Source organism: Bombus huntii, unplaced genomic scaffold (genome assembly GCF_024542735.1).
Source record: "Bombus huntii isolate Logan2020A unplaced genomic scaffold, iyBomHunt1.1 ctg00000066.1, whole genome shotgun sequence".
Classification (NCBI taxonomy): domain Eukaryota; kingdom Metazoa; phylum Arthropoda; class Insecta; order Hymenoptera; family Apidae; genus Bombus; species Bombus huntii.
In genome coordinates this window covers 192,501-210,000 of record NW_026099325.1, presented here as the reverse complement: position 1 = coordinate 210,000, position 17,500 = coordinate 192,501, and the positions used below count along the sequence as shown (strand labels likewise).

The 17,500-nt window shown below is 47.9% G+C and overlaps 1 long non-coding RNA gene and 2 other non-coding genes across 3 annotated transcripts in view; all 3 read left to right on the top strand.

Moving 5' to 3' along the window:
* Positions 1–17,500, top strand: part of LOC126876156 (uncharacterized) — a 33,996-nt gene that overhangs the window by 12,804 nt on the left and 3,692 nt on the right. The gene's annotated exons all lie outside the window — the stretch shown is intronic.
* LOC126876166 (small subunit ribosomal RNA) lies at positions 12,087–14,009 on the top strand. Its single transcript, XR_007693975.1, has one exon. It is a non-coding gene; the product is annotated as a small subunit ribosomal RNA (ribosomal RNA).
* LOC126876182 (5.8S ribosomal RNA) lies at positions 16,578–16,732 on the top strand. The gene has a single exon (XR_007693986.1). It is a non-coding gene; the product is annotated as a 5.8S ribosomal RNA (ribosomal RNA).

Sequence of the window (17,500 nt, the reverse complement as noted above, 5' to 3'; positions counted from 1 at the left end):
ACGCCGCTGGACTTAGCCGCGTGCGAGCATAAAGCAATACGCCGCTGAACTTAGTCGCGTACAAACTGAAAGCAATACGCCGCTGGACTTAGTCGCGTGCGAGCATAAAGCAATACGCCGCTGGGACTTTGTCTCGTGCGAGTAAAAAGCAATACGCCGCTGGACTTAGTCGCGTGCGAGCATAAAGCAATACGCCGCTGGACTTAGCCGCGTGCGAGCATAAAGCAATACGCCGCTGGACTTAGTCGCGTACGAGCATAAAGCAATACGCCGCTGGACTTAGTCGCGTGCGAGCATAAAGCAATACGCCGCTGTGACTTTGTCTCCTGCGGTTAAAAAAAATAATTTCGCTACGTACGGCCGATGGTCGTGCGTAGCGATTTTTTTTTCCTTTAAATCAAACGAGACGCACGAATAGAAAGCGATACGCCGCTGGGACTTTGTCTCGTGCGAGTAAAAAGCAATACGCCGCTGGACTTAGTCGCGTACGAGCATAAAGCAATACGCCGCTGGACTTAGTCGCGTGCGAGCATAAAGCAATACGCCGCTGGACTTAGTCGCGTGCGAGCATAAAGCAATACGCCGCTGGGACTTTGTCTCCCGCGGTTAAAAAAAATAATTTCGCTACGTACGGCCGATGGTCGTGCGTAGCGATTTTTTTTTCCTTTAAATCAAACAACGAGACGCACGAATAGAAAGCGATACGCCGCTGGGACTTTGTCTCGTGCGAGTAAAAAGCAATACGCCGCTGGACTTAGTCGCGTGCGAGTAAAAAGCAATACGCCGCTGGACTTAGTCGCGTGCGAGCATAAAGCAATACGCCGCTAGGACTTTGTCTCCTGCGGTTAAAAAAAAATAATTTCGCTACGTACGGCCGCGATGGTCGTGCGTAGCGATTTTTTTTTCCTTTAAATCAAACAACGAGACGCACGAATAGAAAGCGATACGCCGCTGGGACTTTGTCTCCTGCGAGTAAAAAGCAATACGCCGCTGGACTTAGTCGCGTGCGAGTAAAAAGCAATACGCCGCTGGACTTAGTCGCGTACGAGCATAAAGCAATACGCCGCTGGACTTAGTCGCGTACGAACTGAAAGCAATACGCCGCTGGACTTAGTCGCGTGCGAGCATAAAGCAATACGCCGCTAGGACTTTGTCTCCTGCGGTTAAAAAAAAATAATTTCGCTACGTACGGCCGCGATGGTCGTGCGTAGCGATTTTTTTTTCCTTTAAATCAAACAACGAGACGCACGAATAGAAAGCGATACGCCGCTGGGACTTTGTCTCCTGCGAGTAAAAAGCAATACGCCGCTGGACTTAGTCGCGTGCGAGTAAAAAGCAATACGCCGCTGGACTTAGTCGCGTACGAGCATAAAGCAATACGCCGCTGGACTTAGTCGCGTACGAACTGAAAGCAATACGCCGCTGGACTTAGTCGCGTGCGAGCATAAAGCAATACGCCGCTGGACTTAGCCGCGTGCGAGCATAAAGCAATACGCCGCTGTGACTTTGTCTCCTGCGGTTAAAAAAAATAATTTCGCTACGTACGGCCGATGGTCGTGCGTAGCGATTTTTTTTTTCCTTTAAATCAAACAACGAGACGCACGAATAGAAAGCGATACGCCGCTGGGACTTTGTCTCGTGCGAGTAAAAAGCAATACGCCGCTGGACTTAGCCGCGTGCGAGTAAAAAGCAATACGCCGCTGGACTTAGTCGCGTACAAACAGAAAGCAATACGCCGCTGGACTTAGTCGCGTGCGAGTAAAAAGCAATACGCCGCTGGACTTAGTCGCGTACAAACAGAAAGCAATACGCCGCTGGACTTAGTCGCGTACGAGCATAAAGCAATACGCCGCTGCAACTTTGTCGCGTGCCAGTAAAAAGCAATACGCCGCTGGACTTAGCCGCGTGCGAGCATAAAGCAATACGCCGCTGAACTTAGTCGCGTACAAACTGAAAGCAATACGCCGCTGGACTTAGTCGCGTGCGAGCATAAAGCAATACGCCGCTGGGACTTTGTCTCGTGCGAGTAAAAAGCAATACGCCGCTGGACTTAGTCGCGTGCGAGCATAAAGCAATACGCCGCTGGACTTAGCCGCGTGCGAGCATAAAGCAATACGCCGCTGGACTTAGTCGCGTACGAGCATAAAGCAATACGCCGCTGGACTTAGTCGCGTGCGAGCATAAAGCAATACGCCGCTGTGACTTTGTCTCCTGCGGTTAAAAAAAATAATTTCGCTACGTACGGCCGATGGTCGTGCGTAGCGATTTTTTTTTCCTTTAAATCAAACGAGACGCACGAATAGAAAGCGATACGCCGCTGGGACTTTGTCTCGTGCGAGTAAAAAGCAATACGCCGCTGGACTTAGTCGCGTACGAGCATAAAGCAATACGCCGCTGGACTTAGTCGCGTGCGAGCATAAAGCAATACGCCGCTGGACTTAGTCGCGTGCGAGCATAAAGCAATACGCCGCTGGGACTTTGTCTCCCGCGGTTAAAAAAAATAATTTCGCTACGTACGGCCGATGGTCGTGCGTAGCGATTTTTTTTTCCTTTAAATCAAACAACGAGACGCACGAATAGAAAGCGATACGCCGCTGGGACTTTGTCTCGTGCGAGTAAAAAGCAATACGCCGCTGGACTTAGTCGCGTGCGAGTAAAAAGCAATACGCCGCTGGACTTAGTCGCGTGCGAGCATAAAGCAATACGCCGCTAGGACTTTGTCTCCTGCGGTTAAAAAAAAATAATTTCGCTACGTACGGCCGCGATGGTCGTGCGTAGCGATTTTTTTTTCCTTTAAATCAAACAACGAGACGCACGAATAGAAAGCGATACGCCGCTGGGACTTTGTCTCCTGCGAGTAAAAAGCAATACGCCGCTGGACTTAGTCGCGTGCGAGTAAAAAGCAATACGCCGCTGGACTTAGTCGCGTACGAGCATAAAGCAATACGCCGCTGGACTTAGTCGCGTGCGAGTAAAAAGCAATACGCCGCTGGACTTAGTCGCGTGCGAGCATAAAGCAATACGCCGCTAGGACTTTGTCTCCTGCGGTTAAAAAAAAATAATTTCGCTACGTACGGCCGCGATGGTCGTGCGTAGCGATTTTTTTTTCCTTTAAATCAAACAACGAGACGCACGAATAGAAAGCGATACGCCGCTGGGACTTTGTCTCGTGCGAGTAAAAAGCAATACGCCGCTGGACTTAGCCGCGTGCGAGTAAAAAGCAATACGCCGCTGGACTTAGTCGCGTACAAACAGAAAGCAATACGCCGCTGGACTTAGTCGCGTGCGAGTAAAAAGCAATACGCCGCTGGACTTAGTCGCGTACAAACAGAAAGCAATACGCCGCTGGACTTAGTCGCGTACGAGCATAAAGCAATACGCCGCTGCAACTTTGTCGCGTGCCAGTAAAAAGCAATACGCCGCTGGACTTAGCCGCGTGCGAGCATAAAGCAATACGCCGCTGAACTTAGTCGCGTACAAACTGAAAGCAATACGCCGCTGGACTTAGTCGCGTGCGAGCATAAAGCAATACGCCGCTGGGACTTTGTCTCGTGCGAGTAAAAAGCAATACGCCGCTGGACTTAGTCGCGTGCGAGCATAAAGCAATACGCCGCTGGACTTAGCCGCGTGCGAGCATAAAGCAATACGCCGCTGGACTTAGTCGCGTACGAGCATAAAGCAATACGCCGCTGGACTTAGTCGCGTGCGAGCATAAAGCAATACGCCGCTGTGACTTTGTCTCCTGCGGTTAAAAAAAATAATTTCGCTACGTACGGCCGATGGTCGTGCGTAGCGATTTTTTTTTCCTTTAAATCAAACGAGACGCACGAATAGAAAGCGATACGCCGCTGGGACTTTGTCTCGTGCGAGTAAAAAGCAATACGCCGCTGGACTTAGTCGCGTACGAGCATAAAGCAATACGCCGCTGGACTTAGTCGCGTGCGAGCATAAAGCAATACGCCGCTGGACTTAGTCGCGTGCGAGCATAAAGCAATACGCCGCTGGGACTTTGTCTCCCGCGGTTAAAAAAAATAATTTCGCTACGTACGGCCGATGGTCGTGCGTAGCGATTTTTTTTTCCTTTAAATCAAACAACGAGACGCACGAATAGAAAGCGATACGCCGCTGGGACTTTGTCTCGTGCGAGTAAAAAGCAATACGCCGCTGGACTTAGTCGCGTGCGAGTAAAAAGCAATACGCCGCTGGACTTAGTCGCGTGCGAGCATAAAGCAATACGCCGCTAGGACTTTGTCTCCTGCGGTTAAAAAAAAATAATTTCGCTACGTACGGCCGCGATGGTCGTGCGTAGCGATTTTTTTTTCCTTTAAATCAAACAACGAGACGCACGAATAGAAAGCGATACGCCGCTGGGACTTTGTCTCCTGCGAGTAAAAAGCAATACGCCGCTGGACTTAGTCGCGTGCGAGTAAAAAGCAATACGCCGCTGGACTTAGTCGCGTACGAGCATAAAGCAATACGCCGCTGGACTTAGTCGCGTACGAACTGAAAGCAATACGCCGCTGGACTTAGTCGCGTGCGAGCATAAAGCAATACGCCGCTAGGACTTTGTCTCCTGCGGTTAAAAAAAAATAATTTCGCTACGTACGGCCGCGATGGTCGTGCGTAGCGATTTTTTTTTCCTTTAAATCAAACAACGAGACGCACGAATAGAAAGCGATACGCCGCTGGGACTTTGTCTCCTGCGAGTAAAAAGCAATACGCCGCTGGACTTAGTCGCGTGCGAGTAAAAAGCAATACGCCGCTGGACTTAGTCGCGTACGAGCATAAAGCAATACGCCGCTGGACTTAGTCGCGTACGAACTGAAAGCAATACGCCGCTGGACTTAGTCGCGTGCGAGCATAAAGCAATACGCCGCTGGACTTAGCCGCGTGCGAGCATAAAGCAATACGCCGCTGTGACTTTGTCTCCTGCGGTTAAAAAAAATAATTTCGCTACGTACGGCCGATGGTCGTGCGTAGCGATTTTTTTTTTCCTTTAAATCAAACAACGAGACGCACGAATAGAAAGCGATACGCCGCTGGGACTTTGTCTCGTGCGAGTAAAAAGCAATACGCCGCTGGACTTAGCCGCGTGCGAGTAAAAAGCAATACGCCGCTGGACTTAGTCGCGTACAAACAGAAAGCAATACGCCGCTGGACTTAGTCGCGTGCGAGTAAAAAGCAATACGCCGCTGGACTTAGTCGCGTACAAACAGAAAGCAATACGCCGCTGGACTTAGTCGCGTACGAGCATAAAGCAATACGCCGCTGCAACTTTGTCGCGTGCCAGTAAAAAGCAATACGCCGCTGGACTTAGCCGCGTGCGAGCATAAAGCAATACGCCGCTGAACTTAGTCGCGTACAAACTGAAAGCAATACGCCGCTGGACTTAGTCGCGTGCGAGCATAAAGCAATACGCCGCTGGGACTTTGTCTCGTGCGAGTAAAAAGCAATACGCCGCTGGACTTAGTCGCGTGCGAGCATAAAGCAATACGCCGCTGGACTTAGCCGCGTGCGAGCATAAAGCAATACGCCGCTGGACTTAGTCGCGTACGAGCATAAAGCAATACGCCGCTGGACTTAGTCGCGTGCGAGCATAAAGCAATACGCCGCTGTGACTTTGTCTCCTGCGGTTAAAAAAAATAATTTCGCTACGTACGGCCGATGGTCGTGCGTAGCGATTTTTTTTTTCCTTTAAATCAAACGAGACGCACGAATAGAAAGCGATACGCCGCTGGGACTTTGTCTCGTGCGAGTAAAAAGCAATACGCCGCTGGACTTAGTCGCGTACGAGCATAAAGCAATACGCCGCTGGACTTAGTCGCGTGCGAGCATAAAGCAATACGCCGCTGGACTTAGTCGCGTGCGAGCATAAAGCAATACGCCGCTGGGACTTTGTCTCCCGCGGTTAAAAAAAATAATTTCGCTACGTACGGCCGATGGTCGTGCGTAGCGATTTTTTTTTCCTTTAAATCAAACAACGAGACGCACGAATAGAAAGCGATACGCCGCTGGGACTTTGTCTCGTGCGAGTAAAAAGCAATACGCCGCTGGACTTAGTCGCGTGCGAGTAAAAAGCAATACGCCGCTGGACTTAGTCGCGTGCGAGCATAAAGCAATACGCCGCTAGGACTTTGTCTCCTGCGGTTAAAAAAAAATAATTTCGCTACGTACGGCCGCGATGGTCGTGCGTAGCGATTTTTTTTTCCTTTAAATCAAACAACGAGACGCACGAATAGAAAGCGATACGCCGCTGGGACTTTGTCTCCTGCGAGTAAAAAGCAATACGCCGCTGGACTTAGTCGCGTGCGAGTAAAAAGCAATACGCCGCTGGACTTAGTCGCGTACGAGCATAAAGCAATACGCCGCTGGACTTAGTCGCGTGCGAGTAAAAAGCAATACGCCGCTGGACTTAGTCGCGTGCGAGCATAAAGCAATACGCCGCTAGGACTTTGTCTCCTGCGGTTAAAAAAAAATAATTTCGCTACGTACGGCCGCGATGGTCGTGCGTAGCGATTTTTTTTTCCTTTAAATCAAACAACGAGACGCACGAATAGAAAGCGATACGCCGCTGGGACTTTGTCTCGTGCGAGTAAAAAGCAATACGCCGCTGGACTTAGCCGCGTGCGAGTAAAAAGCAATACGCCGCTGGACTTAGTCGCGTACAAACAGAAAGCAATACGCCGCTGGACTTAGTCGCGTGCGAGTAAAAAGCAATACGCCGCTGGACTTAGTCGCGTACAAACAGAAAGCAATACGCCGCTGGACTTAGTCGCGTACGAGCATAAAGCAATACGCCGCTGCAACTTTGTCGCGTGCCAGTAAAAAGCAATACGCCGCTGGACTTAGCCGCGTGCGAGCATAAAGCAATACGCCGCTGAACTTAGTCGCGTACAAACTGAAAGCAATACGCCGCTGGACTTAGTCGCGTGCGAGCATAAAGCAATACGCCGCTGGGACTTTGTCTCGTGCGAGTAAAAAGCAATACGCCGCTGGACTTAGTCGCGTGCGAGCATAAAGCAATACGCCGCTGGACTTAGCCGCGTGCGAGCATAAAGCAATACGCCGCTGGACTTAGTCGCGTACGAGCATAAAGCAATACGCCGCTGGACTTAGTCGCGTGCGAGCATAAAGCAATACGCCGCTGTGACTTTGTCTCCTGCGGTTAAAAAAAATAATTTCGCTACGTACGGCCGATGGTCGTGCGTAGCGATTTTTTTTTCCTTTAAATCAAACGAGACGCACGAATAGAAAGCGATACGCCGCTGGGACTTTGTCTCGTGCGAGTAAAAAGCAATACGCCGCTGGACTTAGTCGCGTACGAGCATAAAGCAATACGCCGCTGGACTTAGTCGCGTGCGAGCATAAAGCAATACGCCGCTGGACTTAGTCGCGTGCGAGCATAAAGCAATACGCCGCTGGGACTTTGTCTCCCGCGGTTAAAAAAAATAATTTCGCTACGTACGGCCGATGGTCGTGCGTAGCGATTTTTTTTTCCTTTAAATCAAACGAGACGCACGAATAGAAAGCGATACGCCGCTGGGACTTTGTCTCGTGCGAGTAAAAAGCAATACGCCGCTGGACTTAGTCGCGTACGAGCATAAAGCAATACGCCGCTGGACTTAGTCGCGTGCGAGCATAAAGCAATACGCCGCTGGACTTAGTCGCGTGCGAGCATAAAGCAATACGCCGCTGGGACTTTGTCTCCCGCGGTTAAAAAAAATAATTTCGCTACGTACGGCCGATGGTCGTGCGTAGCGATTTTTTTTTCCTTTAAATCAAACAACGAGACGCACGAATAGAAAGCGATACGCCGCTGGGACTTTGTCTCGTGCGAGTAAAAAGCAATACGCCGCTGGACTTAGTCGCGTGCGAGTAAAAAGCAATACGCCGCTGGACTTAGTCGCGTGCGAGCATAAAGCAATTCGCCGCTAGGACTTTGTCTCCTGCGGTTAAAAAAAAATAATTTCGCTACGTACGGCCGCGATGGTCGTGCGTAGCGATTTTTTTTTCCTTTAAATCAAACAACGAGACGCACGAATAGAAAGCGATACGCCGCTGGGACTTTGTCTCCTGCGAGTAAAAAGCAATACGCCGCTGGACTTAGTCGCGTGCGAGTAAAAAGCAATACGCCGCTGGACTTAGTCGCGTACGAGCATAAAGCAATACGCCGCTGGACTTAGTCGCGTACGAACTGAAAGCAATACGCCGCTGGACTTAGTCGCGTACGAGCATAAAGCAATACGCCGCTGGACTTAGTCGCGTGCGAGTAAAAAGCAATACGCCGCTGGACTTAGTCGCGTACAAACAGAAAGCAATACGCCGCTGGGACTTTGTCTCCTGCGGTTAAAAAAAATAATTTCGCTACGTACGGCCGATGGTCGTGCGTAGCGATTTTTTTTTTCCTTTAAATCAAACAACGAGACGCACGAATAGAAAGCGATACGCCGCTGCAACTTTGTCGCGTGCCAGTAAAAAGCAATACGCCGCTGGACTTAGCCGCTCGTGCTACCGCTGCGCGCGCACCTCCGAATCAGCGGGTATGCGCCGGAGTAGGTAACACTCTCTTAAGGTACGCCGTTCTGCGCAGCTCGTATTGCGCGCGCGCGCGCGCGCTTTTTCAAATATTTTTAAACGTTTTTTCGCGTTTTTTCCCGTTTCTTCGCGTTTTTTCCCGTTTTTTCCCGTTTTTTCCCGTTTTCCACGTTTTTTCCCGTTTCACGAGAGAGACGAAAACGAGGAAAATAATCGCGACAAATGCTCGCTCGCTGCGCTCGCTCGGACGAATATAGCCCAACCCAAAACCGATCCCAAGCGTTCGAACGAAGATTTCGATGAAATCGAAGAACGAACGCTAAAGGGATTGGTTTTGGGTTGGGCTACTTTTTTTTTCGAGCGAGCGGAGCGAGCGAGCAACGCGTAAGAGCGTATCGTTGCGTCGCAGGGACTTTGAAATATTCGCCACTGTTCGAACGTTCGAGTCGAAATAACTCGAGAAAAAGCGTTATGACGCATCGAAATTATCAGTGAAATCGTTACGTATCGACGAAATTTAGTCGAAAGTAGCGATTTCACTTTATTTTTTTAAAAAATTTCGTCCTCCGGACCAACCTGACCGGGACGTTGGAACTTAGAATTTTTTCGCATCGTTACGAAAGTACCGAAAGTTCAACTCGAAATAACTCGCTAAAAAGCGTTATAACGTATCGAAATTTTGCGTGAAATCGTTACGTATCGACGAAATCTAGTCGAACGTAACGATTTCACTTTATTTTTTTAAAAAATTTCGTCCTCCGGACCAACGTGACCGGGACGTTGGAACTTAGAATTTTTTCGCCCCGTTACGAAAGTACCGAAAGTTCAACTCGAAATAACTCGCCAAAAAGCGTTATAACGTATCGAAATTTTGCGTGAAATCGTTATGTTTCGACGAAATCTAGTCGAAAGTAGCGATTTCACTTTATTTTTTTGAAAAATTTCATCCTCCGGACCAACGTGACCGGGACGTTGGAACTTAGAATTTTTTCGCCCCGTTACGAAAGTACCGAAAGTTCAACTCGAAATAACTCGCCAAAAAGCGTTATAACGTATCGAAATTTTGCGTGAAATCGTTATGTTTCGACGAAATCTAGTCGAAAGTAGCGATTTCACTTTATTTTTTTGAAAAATTTCATCCTGCGGACCAACGTGACTGGGACGTTGGAACTTAGAATTTTTTCGCCCCGTTACGAAAGTACCGAAAGTTCAACTCGAAATAACTCGCTAAAAAGCGTTATAACGTATCGAAATTTTGCGTGAAATCGTTACGTATCGACGAAATCTAGTCGAACGTAACGACTTCACTTTATTTTTTTAAAAAATTTCGTCCTCCGGACCAACGTGACCGGGACGTTGGAACTTAGAATTTTTTCGCCCCGTTACGAAAGTACCGAAAGTTCAACTCGAAATAACTCGGGAAAAAGTGTTATAAGGTATAGAAATTTTGTGTGAAATCGTTATGTTTCGACGAAATCTAGTCGAAAGTAGCGATTTCACTTTATTTTTTTGAAAAATTTCATCCTCCGGACCAACGTGACTGGGACGTTGGAACTTAGAATTTTTTCGCACCGCTACGAAAAGGCCGAAAGTTCAACTCGAAATAACTCGCCAAAAAGCGTTATAACGTATCGAAATTTTGCGTGAAATCGTTACGTTTCGACGAAATCTAGTCGAAAGTAGCGATTTCACTTTATTTTTTTAAAAAATTTCACCCTCCGGACCAACGTGACCGGGACGTTGGAACTTAGAATTTTTTCGCCCCGTTACGAAAGTACCGAAAGTTCAACTCGAAATAACTCGCCAAAAAGCGTTATAACGTATCGAAATTTTGCGTGAAATCGTTACGTTTCGACGAAATCTAGTCGAAAGTAGCGATTTCACTTTATTTTTTTAAAAAATTTCACCCTCCGGACCAACGTGACCGGGACGTTGGAACTTAGAATTTTTTCGCACCGCTACGAAAAGGCCGAAAGATCCCCTCCAAATAACTCGTTAAAAAGTGTTAGAAGGTATGAATATTTTACAAGAAATCGTTATAACTCGATAAAATACGTCGGGATTAAGCGTTTATATCGTCGGCAGACGGATATAAAAACGTTTGGACCGACACGACCGGTCGTTGGAACATAGAAAAATTCCGAGCCGGTACGTTGGGACTTAGAAAAATTCCGAGGGCGAAAAAGTTTTTTCGAGTTTATTCGTTAAAAAGCGTTACAAGGTATGAATTTTTTTACGGGAATCGTTCTATCTCTATTAAATACGTCGGGATTAAACATTTTTATCGATTTTTTCAAAAAATTAGCGTTCGTCGAACTGACACGACTGGGATATTTTTCTAATTTTTTCGTTAATTAACGTTACAAGGTATATATTTTTTTGCATATTTCTACTTATTTTAACGTATTGTAATTGATTATAAACTTATTTTTTGTCCGTATTCGATAAAAGAGTATGTTTACTGATGCAATTTTTCGGTGAAAAAAAAAATTAATTTTTTGGTAAAAATGCATTTCTATTATGTTAATAAAACGTCTGGTAATGTATTTCGATGGTTGGATATTGGCTTTGTATAGTAGTGATCGAGCGTTCGCGAGACTAAGTTCCAGCGTCCCTTCCGAACGGTACGTTGCTACGGAGGTTTTGCACCGTAAGCGCGCGGCCGCTAGCCCGGCCGGCGCCGGCCTTCCGGCTGGCGCTTTCGTATCTATAAGAGAGACGTCGAGCCGGACGGTTCGGTCGGAACAGCGTTGAGCGCGTGGCTATTCTACGGCCTCGGTTGAGAATTCAGTCACCGCTCCTCGAGTCTTAGTGTATTTTACGCTATTTCTCGACTGTTCCTCCGTTCTCGTTCTGGTTTTTTCTCTACACTGCTGCGCCGCGGGTCGCTGTCCTGGACGTAATGACCAAATATCGTGGCAAGGTTCCCCTGAGTCGGGAAGCTGGTGACCTGTGTGTACGTATTCTAACAAAAATTGTTAGATGCGTGTGTGCTTGTACTAACTGAGCATCGATTCATTCAAAAGAGTATAACCGTCTGCTTTCTATAAAAACTTCTGCTTTCGCAGAAGTATCCGATGAGGCGGTAGGAGCGTACTATCTTTGCGTAGTATGTCTTCTGCCGAAAATGTTCTACCGATTGAAAGAATATTCTTACGGTATGTCCAGCGCGACGCACTGGGATACGCGCTTGTTCGTTCAGCGTGAGGTGCGTATACGTGCTTTACCGCTAAGATATTCTAATAAGTCTTTTTACACGAAGACAGCATTATGGAAATGTTCCTTTAGAAGTACGATTCTAAACATTTTATATAAGACTATGAGAAAGAGAGAGAAGAAGAGAGGAGGTGGAGTTGAGAATTACAAAGTGGCTGCGAGCGGCGTTCGAAGATTATTACTGAACTATGGGTGTATCTCGAACGTCGCTAGGAGATATATTTTATAATATATCTATCTTAAGAACGAAAAGTCTCGTCGTACGGTGCTTACGTCCCACCTACGACACGAAGAGAACTTAAACGAAATTTATAAGAATTGTTATACGAATAAGATCCCTGGTTGATCCTGCCAGTAGTCATATGCTTGTCTCAAAGATTAAGCCATGCATGTCTCAGTACATGCCGCATTAAGGTGAAACCGCGAATGGCTCATTAAATCAGTTATGGTTTCTTAGATCATACCTACATTTACTTGGATAACTGTGGTAATTCTAGAGCTAATACATGCAAACAGATTCCGACCAGAGATGGTAGGAATGCTTTTATTAGATCAAAACCAATCGGTGGCGGATGGCTCGTCTGTCCGTCCATCGTTTGTTTTGGTGACTCTGAATAACTTTGTGCTGATCGCATGGTCATCTAGCACCGGCGACGCATCTTTCAAATGTCTGCCTTATCAACTGTCGATGGTAGGTTCTGCGCCTACCATGGTTGTAACGGGTAACGGGGAATCAGGGTTCGATTCCGGAGAGGGAGCCTGAGAAACAGCTACCACATCCAAGGAAGGCAGCAGGCGCGCAAATTACCCACTCCCGGCACGGGGAGGTAGTGACGAAAAATAACGATACGGGACTCATCCGAGGCCCCGTAATCGGAATGAGTACACTTTAAATCCTTTAACGAGGACCAATTGGAGGGCAAGTCTGGTGCCAGCAGCCGCGGTAATTCCAGCTCCAATAGCGTATATTAAAGTTGTTGCGGTTAAAAAGCTCGTAGTTGAATCTGTGTGTCACAGTGTCGGTTCACCGCTCGCGGTGTTTAACTGGCATTATGTGGTACGTCCTATCGGTGGGCTTAGCTCCTCGCGGGCGGTCCAACTAATATCCCATCGCGGTGCTCTTCACTGAGTGTCGAGGTGGGCCGATACGTTTACTTTGAACAAATTAGAGTGCTTAAAGCAGGCTACCTTCGCCTGAATACTGTGTGCATGGAATAATGGAATAGGACCTCGGTTCTATTTTGTTGGTTTTCGGAGCCCCGAGGTAATGATTAATAGGGACAGATGGGGGCATTCGTATTGCGACGTTAGAGGTGAAATTCTTGGATCGTCGCAAGACGGACAGAAGCGAAAGCATTTGCCAAAAATGTTTTCATTAATCAAGAACGAAAGTTAGAGGTTCGAAGGCGATCAGATACCGCCCTAGTTCTAACCATAAACGATGCCAGCCAGCGATCCGCCGAAGTTCCTCCGATGACTCGGCGGGCAGCTTCCGGGAAACCAAAGCTTTTGGGTTCCGGGGGAAGTATGGTTGCAAAGCTGAAACTTAAAGGAATTGACGGAAGGGCACCACCAGGAGTGGAGCCTGCGGCTTAATTTGACTCAACACGGGAAACCTCACCAGGCCCGGACACCGGAAGGATTGACAGATTGATAGCTCTTTCTTGATTCGGTGGGTGGTGGTGCATGGCCGTTCTTAGTTGGTGGAGCGATTTGTCTGGTTAATTCCGATAACGAACGAGACTCTAGCCTGCTAAATAGACGTAACTTATGGTATCTCGAAGGCCCCCGGCTTCGGTCGGTGGGTTTTTACTACCAACGTACAAACAAATCTTCTTAGAGGAACAGGCGGCTTCTAGCCGCACGAGATTGAGCAATAACAGGTCTGTGATGCCCTTAGATGTTCTGGGCCGCACGCGCGCTACACTGAAGGAATCAGCGTGTTTTCCCTGGCCGAAAGGCCCGGGTAACCCGCTGAACCTCCTTCGTGCTAGGGATTGGGGCTTGCAATTATTCCCCATGAACGAGGAATTCCCAGTAAGCGCGAGTCATAAGCTCGCGTTGATTACGTCCCTGCCCTTTGTACACACCGCCCGTCGCTACTACCGATTGAATGATTTAGTGAGGTCTTCGGACTGGTGCGCGGCCAATGTGATAAGCATTGCCGATGTTACCGGGAAGATGACCAAACTTGATCATTTAGAGGAAGTAAAAGTCGTAACAAGGTTTCCGTAGGTGAACCTGCGGAAGGATCATTAACGATACGATACCAAAAGAATTTGACTTGAACACATATAAAAACTATGAAATATATATCACAATGGTCGGTAAGGAGCCGTACTCCTCCTGTATCGACGAAAGTATATACGACGTATTAACAAGCTATATACTTTAACAAACGAAAACGCCAGGGAGCTTGGCAACCTCCGTTGGCACGAATAGAAATATTCTTAAGGAGGAGACGACCCTCCAGCTACGGAATTATACGAAGAGAAGGTGGCACTCTCTCTCGATCATCGGGATGAAGAGATATATATATACAAGTATAAAAACGAAATGCGAATGAAACTTATTCGAGGCGCCTGCGTGAGGTCGTAAACAGAAAGACCCGCCGTCTCCGAATAAAACATATAATATATATATATATATATGAAATTCTAATAAAAGGGAACTCTAGCTTCGAAAGAGCCAACAAAAGTTAAGGCTCGATATCAAACGAAAAAATTACGATGGAAACCAGGTGTAAAGAGAAATGCAGTCGTGGCGCCTGCGAGAGGCCGTACACAGAAAGACCCGCCGTCACGATCTCGTATTTCGTATTTGCATCGTGGAAACCGTACAAACGAAATATAAAAGTCCATGCAAACTAATAAGAAAATCTCTAAAGTGCCTCGTGTCGGAGTGATCATGCTCGCCTATTCTCTTCTATGTTTCGTGGTCTGTGTTGCGTTTGTTCTCCTCCTAGCAACGGGACATATCGAAGACTCCTCTTTGGGATCGAACGAAGCGTCTAGAACGAGTCGACGAGAGCGAAAGAACTTGTAGCGAGTCGCGCAGAGCGAAAGGATACCGATATACATCTTCGAAGGTTCTCTTCGAAGATCCATGGATACCTTCTGCGTCGACTTCTCTCGTCTCTTTCATCGAAACTCTCGTCGTTCTCGAAACGTGCTTCCTACCCAAAGGGCGTGTGCTCTTCGTATGTCGTTTCGTTCGAAATAACGAAACCACGTGTAACATACTCGTGGATCGGGTAACCTAGAACGAAGACGCATCGCGTGGATGTTGGCCCGCTATGCGACGATGACCGATGATGATGATGATGATGATATGATGATGATGATGATGTCGATGTCGACGACGACGACGATGAAGACGATGTGTAGCAACGATTCGTAACTAGTCTAGCCGAAGTTCGTTCAGAGGGGAACGCCGCCGGCTTCGAAGCCTCGATGTCGTGAGTCGGACACCCGTGCCGTCGCTAGAGTTTTTCAAACTCTGCTTCTGGATATCGGGACGAAAGACCGCGCGAGGACGACGGATGCGAGTCCCATCGAATTTTTGACTTACACACTACCTGAACGAGACTTAAAGTTTCATATAATATACCGTTCAGAGGGGACCGGCTGTCTTTCCTCGTTGTCGTGAGTCGGACACCCGTGCCGTCGCTAGAGTTTTTCAAACTCTGCTTCTGGATATCGGGACGAAAGACCGCGCGAGGACGACGGATGCGAGTCCCATCGAATTTTTGATTTACACACTACCTGAACGAGACTTAAAGTTTCATCCAGTTTGTCGTCTATCATCTCATATATAATATACCGTTCAGAGGGGACCGGCTGTCTATCCTCGTTGTCGTGAGTCGGACACCCGTGCCGTCGCTAGAGTTTTTCAAACTCTGCTTCTGGATGTTGGGACGAAAGACCGCGCGAGGACGATGGATGCGTGTCCCATCGAATTTTTGATTTACAAGACACACACTACCTGAACGAGACTAAAGTTTCATCGAGTTTATCGTCGCATAACCCGTTCGGAGGGGACCGGCTGTCTATCCTCGTTGTCGTGAGTCGGACACCCGTGCCGTCGCTAGAGTTTTTCAAACTCTGCTTCTGGATATCGGGACGAAAGACCGCGCGAGGACGATGGCTGCGAGTCCCATCGAATTTTTGTTTTTTTTTTTTTTTTTAAAAAAAACACCACCCGAACGGAGATGTGTTCTATCTTTCGTCGATTTTTCATGCTTTCAGTCGGTCGCGTGGTCGCCATCCGTTCGGAGGGGATCGCCGGCTTCGAAACCTCGATGTCGTGAGTCGGACACCCGTGCCGTCGCTAGAGTTTTTCAAACTCTGCTTCTGGATATTGGGACGAAAGACCGCTCGAGGCGGACGGCCGCGCGAATCCCATCGAATCTTTACTATCACCCGAACGATGGAGAGATGCACGCGCGCTGTTTCTTGAATAATTGGACGAGAGAGTAGAATCAAACACATATATAACATGGGCTAGCCACCGTGCTTACTCGTTCGCGAGATCGTGTGCTGTACAGAGGATTCAGAATCGGGTGTATATATCCCCGTCGTTTCCTGACGAACGGAGCTTCGATCTCGATGGTTGTTATATATCATAATGTACTTTACGCCCGGCCGGCGAACGCGCGTATCTTCGCGCGTTCGTCGTTTTCTTTTTTTTCGAACGTTTTTGTGTCGTCAATCCTATGGCGACTTCTGCGCGTTCGATTCCCGTTGGTCGAACGTGACGGAACTCGGCTTCGCTAGAACCGAGAAGAGTACATTTGAGTATTGAACTGTTGTAAATTTATAAAAGATTACCCTGAACGGTGGATCACTTGGCTCGTGGGTCGATGAAGAACGCAGCTAATTGCGCGTCAACGTGTGAACTGCAGGACACATGAACATCGACATTTCGAACGCACATTGCGGTCCACGGATACAATTCCTGGACCACGCCTGGCTGAGGGTTGCTCACGTAAACCTAAGACTGCTTGCGTTGCGTATCGTTACTCTCCGTATCTGTCTCTCTCTGTCCCTTCTTGCCTTAACAACCCGCCGTCGTTCTTCTTTATATAAGAGAACGTTTCAGAGTCGGACGAAGGTACAAGAACGAGGATACGAATAAGAGCGGACGGAGAGAACATACGCGACGTACGAGCGATTGTTGGACGCTCGTCGGCGTTCGTCGCGGTCGTGCAGAGACCGTGCAAGTCGTACGCATGCTCGATATATAATCTATCGTGTTCACGGGAGACTACGAAACTCTACCTCTGTCTCTCTCTGTCCCTTCTTGCCTTGACAACCCGCCGTCGTTCTTCTTAAAAATTATAAGAGAACGTTTCAGAGTCGGACGAAGGTATACGAAGGGATACGAATAAGAGCGGAGAGAACCGGTCACGGACCTGCGTGAGTGCTCGCGGCGTCGTGAGTCGTCCTTACGAGGGCGACCGCCCGCTTATGCACCGCTTCGTGTATCGGTTATCGAACGTATATACTCGTAGTGTTCTCCTCGTGACCGATTTTTTTTTTCATATCAGGCGATATATGCTACGTTTGCCGGTGTTCGACGCACGAAGGTCCGCGCCCCCGACGTCGTCTTAAAAGAATATTATATTTGGCGAGACTGAGAGAGAAAGCAAATATGGGAACTCGGTCGAGAGAGGAGAGAAGAGAGAACCAAAAAAAAACCTAAACTCGATGGCGTGCGAAACTTTGCCATAATCTACCGTCTTTTCTTA